The sequence below is a fragment of the Galeopterus variegatus genome, unplaced genomic scaffold (genome assembly GCF_000696425.1).
Source record: "Galeopterus variegatus unplaced genomic scaffold, G_variegatus-3.0.2 Scaffold9466, whole genome shotgun sequence".
NCBI classification, from domain to species: domain Eukaryota; kingdom Metazoa; phylum Chordata; class Mammalia; order Dermoptera; family Cynocephalidae; genus Galeopterus; species Galeopterus variegatus.
In genome coordinates this window covers 20,817-28,708 of record NW_007735577.1, presented here as the reverse complement: position 1 = coordinate 28,708, position 7,892 = coordinate 20,817, and the positions used below count along the sequence as shown (strand labels likewise).

The 7,892-nt window shown below is 39.9% G+C and overlaps 1 long non-coding RNA gene across 1 annotated transcript; it reads left to right on the top strand.

The window, feature by feature from the left end:
- The first annotated feature begins 1,903 nt into the window (after positions 1-1,903).
- Positions 1,904-2,266, top strand: LOC103609316. The gene is made up of 2 exons (XR_552120.1): positions 1,904-1,956; positions 2,058-2,266. It is a non-coding gene; the product is annotated as an uncharacterized LOC103609316 (long non-coding RNA).
- Positions 2,267-7,892: the final 5,626 nt, after the last annotated feature.

Genomic DNA, 7,892 nt, shown 5'->3' with positions numbered 1-7,892 from the left:
GGGATAAAACCCCAAAAAGGAGCAAGCCCACCTTTTTTTCTGATGATCAGAATGTTGATAAAGTAGCTAGCAATGTATTCATCCCTGTGGCCTATGGAAATCTTCCAGCAGGTTCTCAATTAAGGGTGCTGCCTTTCCCTTCCTTCTCTTAACTTTTGTGTTAAATGTTAACAACCTGATGCTATCTATTATGGTGCCATTATCACAGAATGTTGACTGAACTGGTTCTTTTACCTCCATTATGGAGCTGCCTCGCTTGCAGATTTATGCATTTTTGATATTAAATTCTTTTTCTCATTAAGCCTACGCTCTTGTTGACTTTTATTGACCCCCTGCCCTGGTCCCCAATACTTTTCCATATTTAATATTGAAACATTTTTCTCAATGCCCCTCTTGGCTTTGTTGCCATCCATTTGACGGCAGTCCCTAATGGCCTGTGCTTGTTTGCTCTGTTCTTGAACTTGGTGGGGTCACACATTCTTAAACAGTGATGTCCTCTGAATGTCCACCCTTGCTGTCCAGCTAAGTTGCCCTGTGTCACAAGCTCTGCCCTTTTCTCCACCCCTAACTACCAACTGCTCCTAATCGCTTAAACAAACACCTTCCCTAGTGGTTCCCCAGGGCCCCTAAGCCTTTTGGGTTTTGTTTAGCTGAGATGCTAATGCTCTGCCTGGCCCACCGGCAGCTTGGCCTTGCTGACCTGATACATCGCAGCTCTTCTCCTTGGAGCGCCTGCCTTGTCCAGTGCCCTCTGGGCCAAAGGCCAGGGTCCGGGCAGGATTGACCAGCTGCTTGAGGTGGCCACAAAAGACACCAAAAGACAACTTCAGCTTGGAGCGGGCAAATGGATGTATTCATTTATCTTTCTTTCTCCCCCAAACCTATCCACAAACCCAATCTACTGCCTGGCTTGCAACGAAACAAAGGGAAAATATTGGGAAGGGGGGCAGGAGAGGCCCATCTCGCACCAGAAATCTTAGCTCCCTTCTTAGGGGCCGTCTGTTCAGTTTCACAACACTTACAAGACCAATTTCCAGAATTGAAGTTGCCTGGTGTTTTGATTCTTCCTATGCCTGTGCATTTGTGCCCTGAAGGTCCCTTCCAAATGGATACTAATTGTGGGGGCTGCACGCTGCTGGCTGCTCCAATGCCCCAGGGCCCTGAGGACCTGCTTCTCAAAGCCTTAATTGACAAGGACCTGTCTGTATTTAGGAGCAGCTGGTCCAGAGCGTTGGCACATCAGTGCAATCTTAACACAGCATCCCTAGCCCCGAGGAGGATGAGGGTAAATGTGGTTAAAATGAAGGAAGATTTATAGCCGGCCCCCTTGGGTAATACGACAGAAGACAGCTCCCAAGATTTTCCCCTACGAGGGGGTTCATTCATCAGCTCCCGGGCCTGGTAACCGGGTGGGAGGCGCGCTCTAGCTATTATTACTCATGGGGGAGGGGAGAGGGCCCTCTCTGAACAATTAAGCAGGTGACAATATTCCACTGTAATGCATCGTCCCCCAAAACTGGACTGAGGTTTTGCAGGCTATCAAGGCTGTCTCGGCGGGCCTCGGCGCCGGTGCCTCCGCCTGGGTCTGGCTCTGGGTTAATAGCGGCGCCGCCGGCAGGCTGGGAAGGGAGAGGAGAGTGCGCTCTGGCTGCCCTGCCCGGGAAGAGGAAGGCTTTCGGGGGCCGCTTGCACTCCTCGTTAGGGTGTTTTCAAACGGCCCGAGGTAGGGGCGGTTGCGTGGACTATTTTGTCCTCCCTGCATCCCAGCAGGCGCGCCCGGCTCCCCGAGTCCCGGCTCCACGCTGCGAGCGTCTTTCTGAAACCTGCTTGTTCCGTCGATGCAGCCATTCAGCCAGTCACAAAGGTTTACTGGTTCGAGAGGAACACAGTTTCGTTGCAATGTGTGGGAAATACTTTGATGTCCGCCCAGTTCGCACGTGTGAACAGGGATAATGGGTTTGTGGATCTTCATTGAAATTTGAAGTTTTAAAAGCAGAAATTCCCTAACTTTTGCCTGTTTTTCTCAACTTTTTTCCCCCTCTTTTTTATTCCTTCAGGGACAATGCCAACATTGAAGCCCTCGGTTGGAGTCTGCACAGTTGGAGATCTTTGGTGCCATTTTAGACGTCTTTGGATTTCATCAATCAAACTGACTGCAATTTTCCATAAAAACCCTGAATTTGGGTCAGAAAGTGGGCAAAGTAGATAAAGATCATTCGAGCTGTCTTATAAGATGATAAATAGATATCCTTTCAGGCCAACAATGCCAAAGTGCAGTTTTGTGATTCTCTTCCATGGGTTCTGAATGCAGTGAGTCGAAACGATTTATACATGTTTTCCCATGGTTTAGGAGGTGTCTTTACATACTTGTCAATAGTACCCTGACCTTTATCCCCACTGAGTTGCTAAGTGTGTTAGTTGCTTGGGGTGGTTTTTTTCTTGGTGCGTGCGTGCGTGCGTGTGTGTGTGTGTGTTGCCCCCAAAACACACAAGAAAAAAGTGCTTTTTAAAATTTTATTGCTCAAATAAATAGAATATGGGTCTTATCTAGGTAATTCTCTGCAAATAGACTGGTTGCAGGAGCCCGTGAGCTGGTGTAGAAATTCTATTTGCTTTGTGGAGTTGCTCATGAGGCACTTTTGACACCCTTTTGGACACCATGCTGGGATGTAAACTCATTTTCTTAACGACAACAACAACGCCCACTGGCATTATGTCCTTCATATTCTTGAACTTGACGAATGGCCTTTTGTATAAGGTGAATAAAAGAAAACTCTAAAAGAAACAGCAAGAATAAACCCCGAAAGGATATTAACCCAATACCTCCAGAGACCTTTCAAAATGTTAGCTGAAACAATGTCTTAGTGAATAAGAGCATTTTACATCTTACCTCTTCATTATTAAAAATAATCGGTTTATTCAGCATATATGATGCCACTTTCCACTTACTGTCTCAGCTTTACTCCCCTTCTTTTAAGTCTTCTTGACCCTTTTTCCCTCAAAATGCTTTTATTTTGATAATCCTTTCACCCAATGTTTTTAGTTAACCAGGTATTAAAAAAAAGGTTCTTGAAGAATTACAGGTTCTTCATGGAGAAACCATGCTTGCTATTCTTGGCTGTTTATGAATTAATAAATCTGATGTGTCCTCATGAGCTCATAGATCTTGTGGGGGTATACACAATTATGCAGCGAATACATTTCTTTTTCTTGATGTAATAGTTTTTTCCCTACATCCATCGCATGAGCATCATCTCCTTACTGTGCTTTGCCTTTCCAAACTTGCTAATTATCAGATGTACGTTACGAAGCATTTATAGAAGAGAGTATAGTACACTAGGAGTTAATTACTGTTATTAACTTACTGGCTTTATTAGTTTTGAATGAAGCACATAGCTGTGGCTACAGTTATTTAAGCACTCTTTATTAGCTAAAATAATTTGCAATTTTTGGACGTACACTCACCATGTAAAATTTAAAATGGCAACTGGAGATTCAGAAAATATTCCCACCTCTCCTCATTTGTCTTTAATAAATCTTGCTGTCAGGTACTGCACATTTAGACTTAATGTATAGCTATCTGAATGACCTTTTATCTCTCTTTCAATGCCATTATATTAACAATATTTTACATTTTGTATGGTGAAAAACATATGTAGTAAGTTATATCTTAATTATAATTATATTTGCTGAATTTCAAAAGACAACTGCAAATAGCAAATTCATAAAGAGAAAAACCTAATTATTTGTCATAATTATTTATCTAAAACAAAAGACCTAAATACATCTAATATTTTTCCTTTTTCCCCCCTCTTTTTCTTTTATTCCTAATATTTATTTTAGACATATCTATGGTATCCACAAAATCCATTTAGTAAACAAAAGGGACAGGGGGATGTAGAGTAGAAAAACTAAAAGCTGAAATTTTATTAGTAACTTCCAGTCAGGATAAATCATAAAAGCATATCTAAAATCATTATATAAATAAATAGAATGGTAGAATTTTGTTCACCATTGTAGCCTGTTTTACACGACTTCTTTCAGGAATCCACCTAGCACATCAAATAGTCACTTATAAAATTTTTTATTTTGGAATTTTGACCTGTTCTGTATATGTCGTAAAAGCCATTTGATTACTGTCATGGTTGGAGAGAGCAGAGGCCCTGTTGATTACGAGAAAAATGTCAAGCAGTTATATGCAGTTCACTATGTTCTCTAAATAAAGGACAGTGCAAAGGACAAATGGTGAAGCATAAACTTAAAGCTTCAGGTTTGAAGTTATGTTCTGGAAACAAGTATTTGAGTCTCTGACCAGAGATGGGAAGTTATATGGGCTTTGTCAAGTACTGGTTCTCCTAAGCATCAGAGAGGCAGTATCTGGATCAGTTTGACTTCCCATTTTTTAGATGAGAAAACTAAGCATGCACAGGTAAAATAATGGTTATGCTCTAATCATGGCAGTGCAACTGTAGCTTTTTCTCCCTCCTTTCTTGCCTCTTACTAAATCAGGGACATATTTCTCCAATTTCTTTCCCATATCCAAAAAAGAAAGAAAGAGAAAGGTAGGAAGAAGCGGGGGGGGAGACCCTCCAAAAGGCATTTACATCCAGTTCTTGCAGGATCCTTCTCCCACTTACAGCATACCTTTAATAAGCTAATGCCTGCACAAGCTAAAGGAAGTGCAAGGTCAGTTAAATCAATGCCAACAGCCCATTTGGAGAGTTATGCTACAGGAGTTCTCCTTTCATAGAAGATTTTTGTTCTTAGAATTATCTGGATAGTTCCCTCAGTATTTCCATTTCTGTTTCCCTTCTTACAATAAAATGAAAAAAAAAAAAAAAAAAAAAAAAAAAAAAAGAAAGAAATGCTCCAAAAGCAGGGTGAAAGGGGGCTGTGCCCTTACATACAAACAAGAAAAAAACAAAAAGAAGATATTTTGAGCCTCAATTGTCCAGTCTGCCTATAGATTAATCCTGAATTTATCATACAATTCATTCTACCCTCTCCTTTTCTAGGTAACTACTACACACATCCTAAACAATACATATAGAATTCACTTTATAACCTAATACTCTAATATTTAAAATCCATCATTTGACATAAATCCGTAATTTCACAATTACCAATTATGCTTTTCAAAAATCTTTTAAAGTTTATGTTAACATGCACAATAAGCAGTGATGACATTCTTCTTAGTTTCAATAATGACATTCATTAACTTGCTATCATCCCCTCCTCTATGAGGGTAATTGTCTTAGTAGTTATTGTCAAATCTTACAATTTCTGAAAATGATGTGGTTTACTAAGAATTTTTTAGGGCTTAAAAGGCAATACAAAGTAAATTATTTAAACTGATTTTATTTCTTCTTCTCATTTAGCTGGGTAATTTAAACAAAAGTCATCTAGGTGGGTATCATGAATTTTCTGAATGAGTTGACCTTCTCATCCCAGTCTACCATGTATATAATTTTTAAAATTGCTTGCTAAAAATGGCACTTTATCACTTTGTAAGTGTGCATTACAATTTTACTTCAGAACATTTTCAAGTTTTAATAAGGATTTAATAACCTCTGATTTAGAGGCAGCCAGAGCAATGTTGTTTACTTTAATAGAGGCTAACATATGGGAAGGGTTTTAAAGAGCCATTCACATCCAAACCCCAAAATGGTTTCAATCAGCAGGTATCCCGATGTTTATTTAATGAAGAAATGTATGAGCAGCTGCTGTTTCCCAGTTTCATTTGTAGTTATCTTTCATTGCTCTGCAACAAATCAGGAAGAAGAACAGATTTTAAGCTGTGATTTGGGATCATTCCATTAGATATGCAGGGCTACACCACTAGATTCATAAACAAGAACGATGAGGCTGGTTTACGGAAAAAATCAAATATAACAACACGGGGGATGGAATCTGTGGGCTGTGTTTTCACATCTATTGCTTAGTTTCTAGGTCATAAAATTTTTCAAGTTTAGATTAAACCTCAGAGGCCTTTGTATAGATAAATAAAAATCCAATCTGACACTGATTCTTGACTGAGCTTGTGGTTTTATTGCAGATGGACACATGAGGTTAATTTCTGTTATGCAGTGCATGGTGGGCATTGCTAACACCATACCCTTCTAACTATGCCAAGGAAAAAAGTGACAGGCATGGGAGTTTATGGGGCAATTATTCCTAGGACACACATTCTTACGGCAGGTATATCTAGCTGTGAATGCATTGTTCATTTTACTCCTGCTTAAAGCAAGTTCTAGAAATTTGGGGCTGTGTATATATATATTTCTTTGATATATGTCTGCTTTTTGAACAAATATGAATTAGGCGGATATATGCTGGTTACTCTCTCCTATTATCAATACATATGCCAGGCCTCTTAAAAAGGAATAAAGTTGGTATTTGGCAACCTTAATAGGAGACTCTCAATTTAAGAGAGCAATTATGAAAATCTTTTTTTATAACTTTGGCCTTGGGGATAGAGTTAACCGCAGTCTTATAAGTTTTACTTGATGTTTCTTATGAACTATTCCCAAGTTTGGTGGAAGGAATCATTTAAGAATGGTAGCTCTGAGTTTGTTATAATGTGGCCTACTATAAGATATAGTAAGGTTAAGTTAGAGTTATAAATTCTGCATCCAGTGCCAATAAAGGTGAATTCGAGAAGTGTTGCTTTGCCTCCCATGGATTTGTCACCCGTTTTCCCCTGGGTGATGGAGCCACCAAAGATTACCCAAAGCCCATCTCTTTTGAGCAGTGAGAAGCCCCAGAAAGTGGTTAATATCCCAGAACTTCCTCAAGTGTGAGGCATTTCTTCCATTTGGGAAATTAACCACAAATTGGGGTTCTCTTCCTGCATTTATTCTGCACACCAAGAAGTTACAGGAAGAGACATAGGTGGGGTTTTGCTAAGTACAGTTTAACAAGTTTTACAATAGAAGCTGGTAACATTCAGTAAAAACAAGTCAGATGACATTCTTTTAGGCAATTAAGTGATCCATTAACAAAGGCTTGATTTAGCAAACATTCCTTTTCCCTCCAGCAGCTTTTTAGTAACTTTACATATCATTTAGTAACTTGTCTTAGAACCAGCAGCCTTGCTGTGTTAGGATTCTTATCTTGCAACAGAGACTCAATAGCCTGGGGAAAATTTCCTGTCCTTTGCAAGGTCAATATTTAAAACTGCAAGGCTTTGGAAAACCAGGCCCTGTGAGGTACATTTGTTTTATGAATCCTCTACAGAGAAATTCTTTTAGAATACAGCTGTTCCCCCTTCTTTCTTCTTTTTAAAAGTTTCATCATGATACATATTTATTAATTTTTATATGTTTACTGGTGACAAAGATAAAGTATTTGTCTGTTTAGACTCTGAAAGGCCCTATTTTACAAAAATTCCTACTGTGAGACTGGTATGAAGAAGAAGAAAACAAAAGGAGGTAATTTGAGCTATTACCCAATAGAAGTCAGCTCTAATGACGGAGTAGAGGTGAGGACCGTGAGTTTTCATTAATCAATCTGTATTGCCCATTATGGATCTGGCAAATGGGTTTGCTGGTGAAACGACTGCTATGGCTGAATACATGGCAAATCATATCAGAAAGTAGTAATTAGCTCAGTAAAAAGCACGGACTCTGGGACCAGTAAGTTTAAATCTGGGCCCTCCCACTTTCCAGCTGTGCGACCTTGGGCAGACTACTTAACTTCTCTGCTGTCCAGATTCCCCATTGGGTGATTAGGAGGATTAAATGATTAATACCTGCTAAGTGATGGCAAACAGTACACATCTCACTCGTTACAGTAACGAAGCTTCCACTCGATCTCTACCTTCGCTATGACCCCCTCACACCAAGTGTCTCAGCTTCCCGACCCCTTGGGGAAGCAGCTGCCAACCAGGCCAG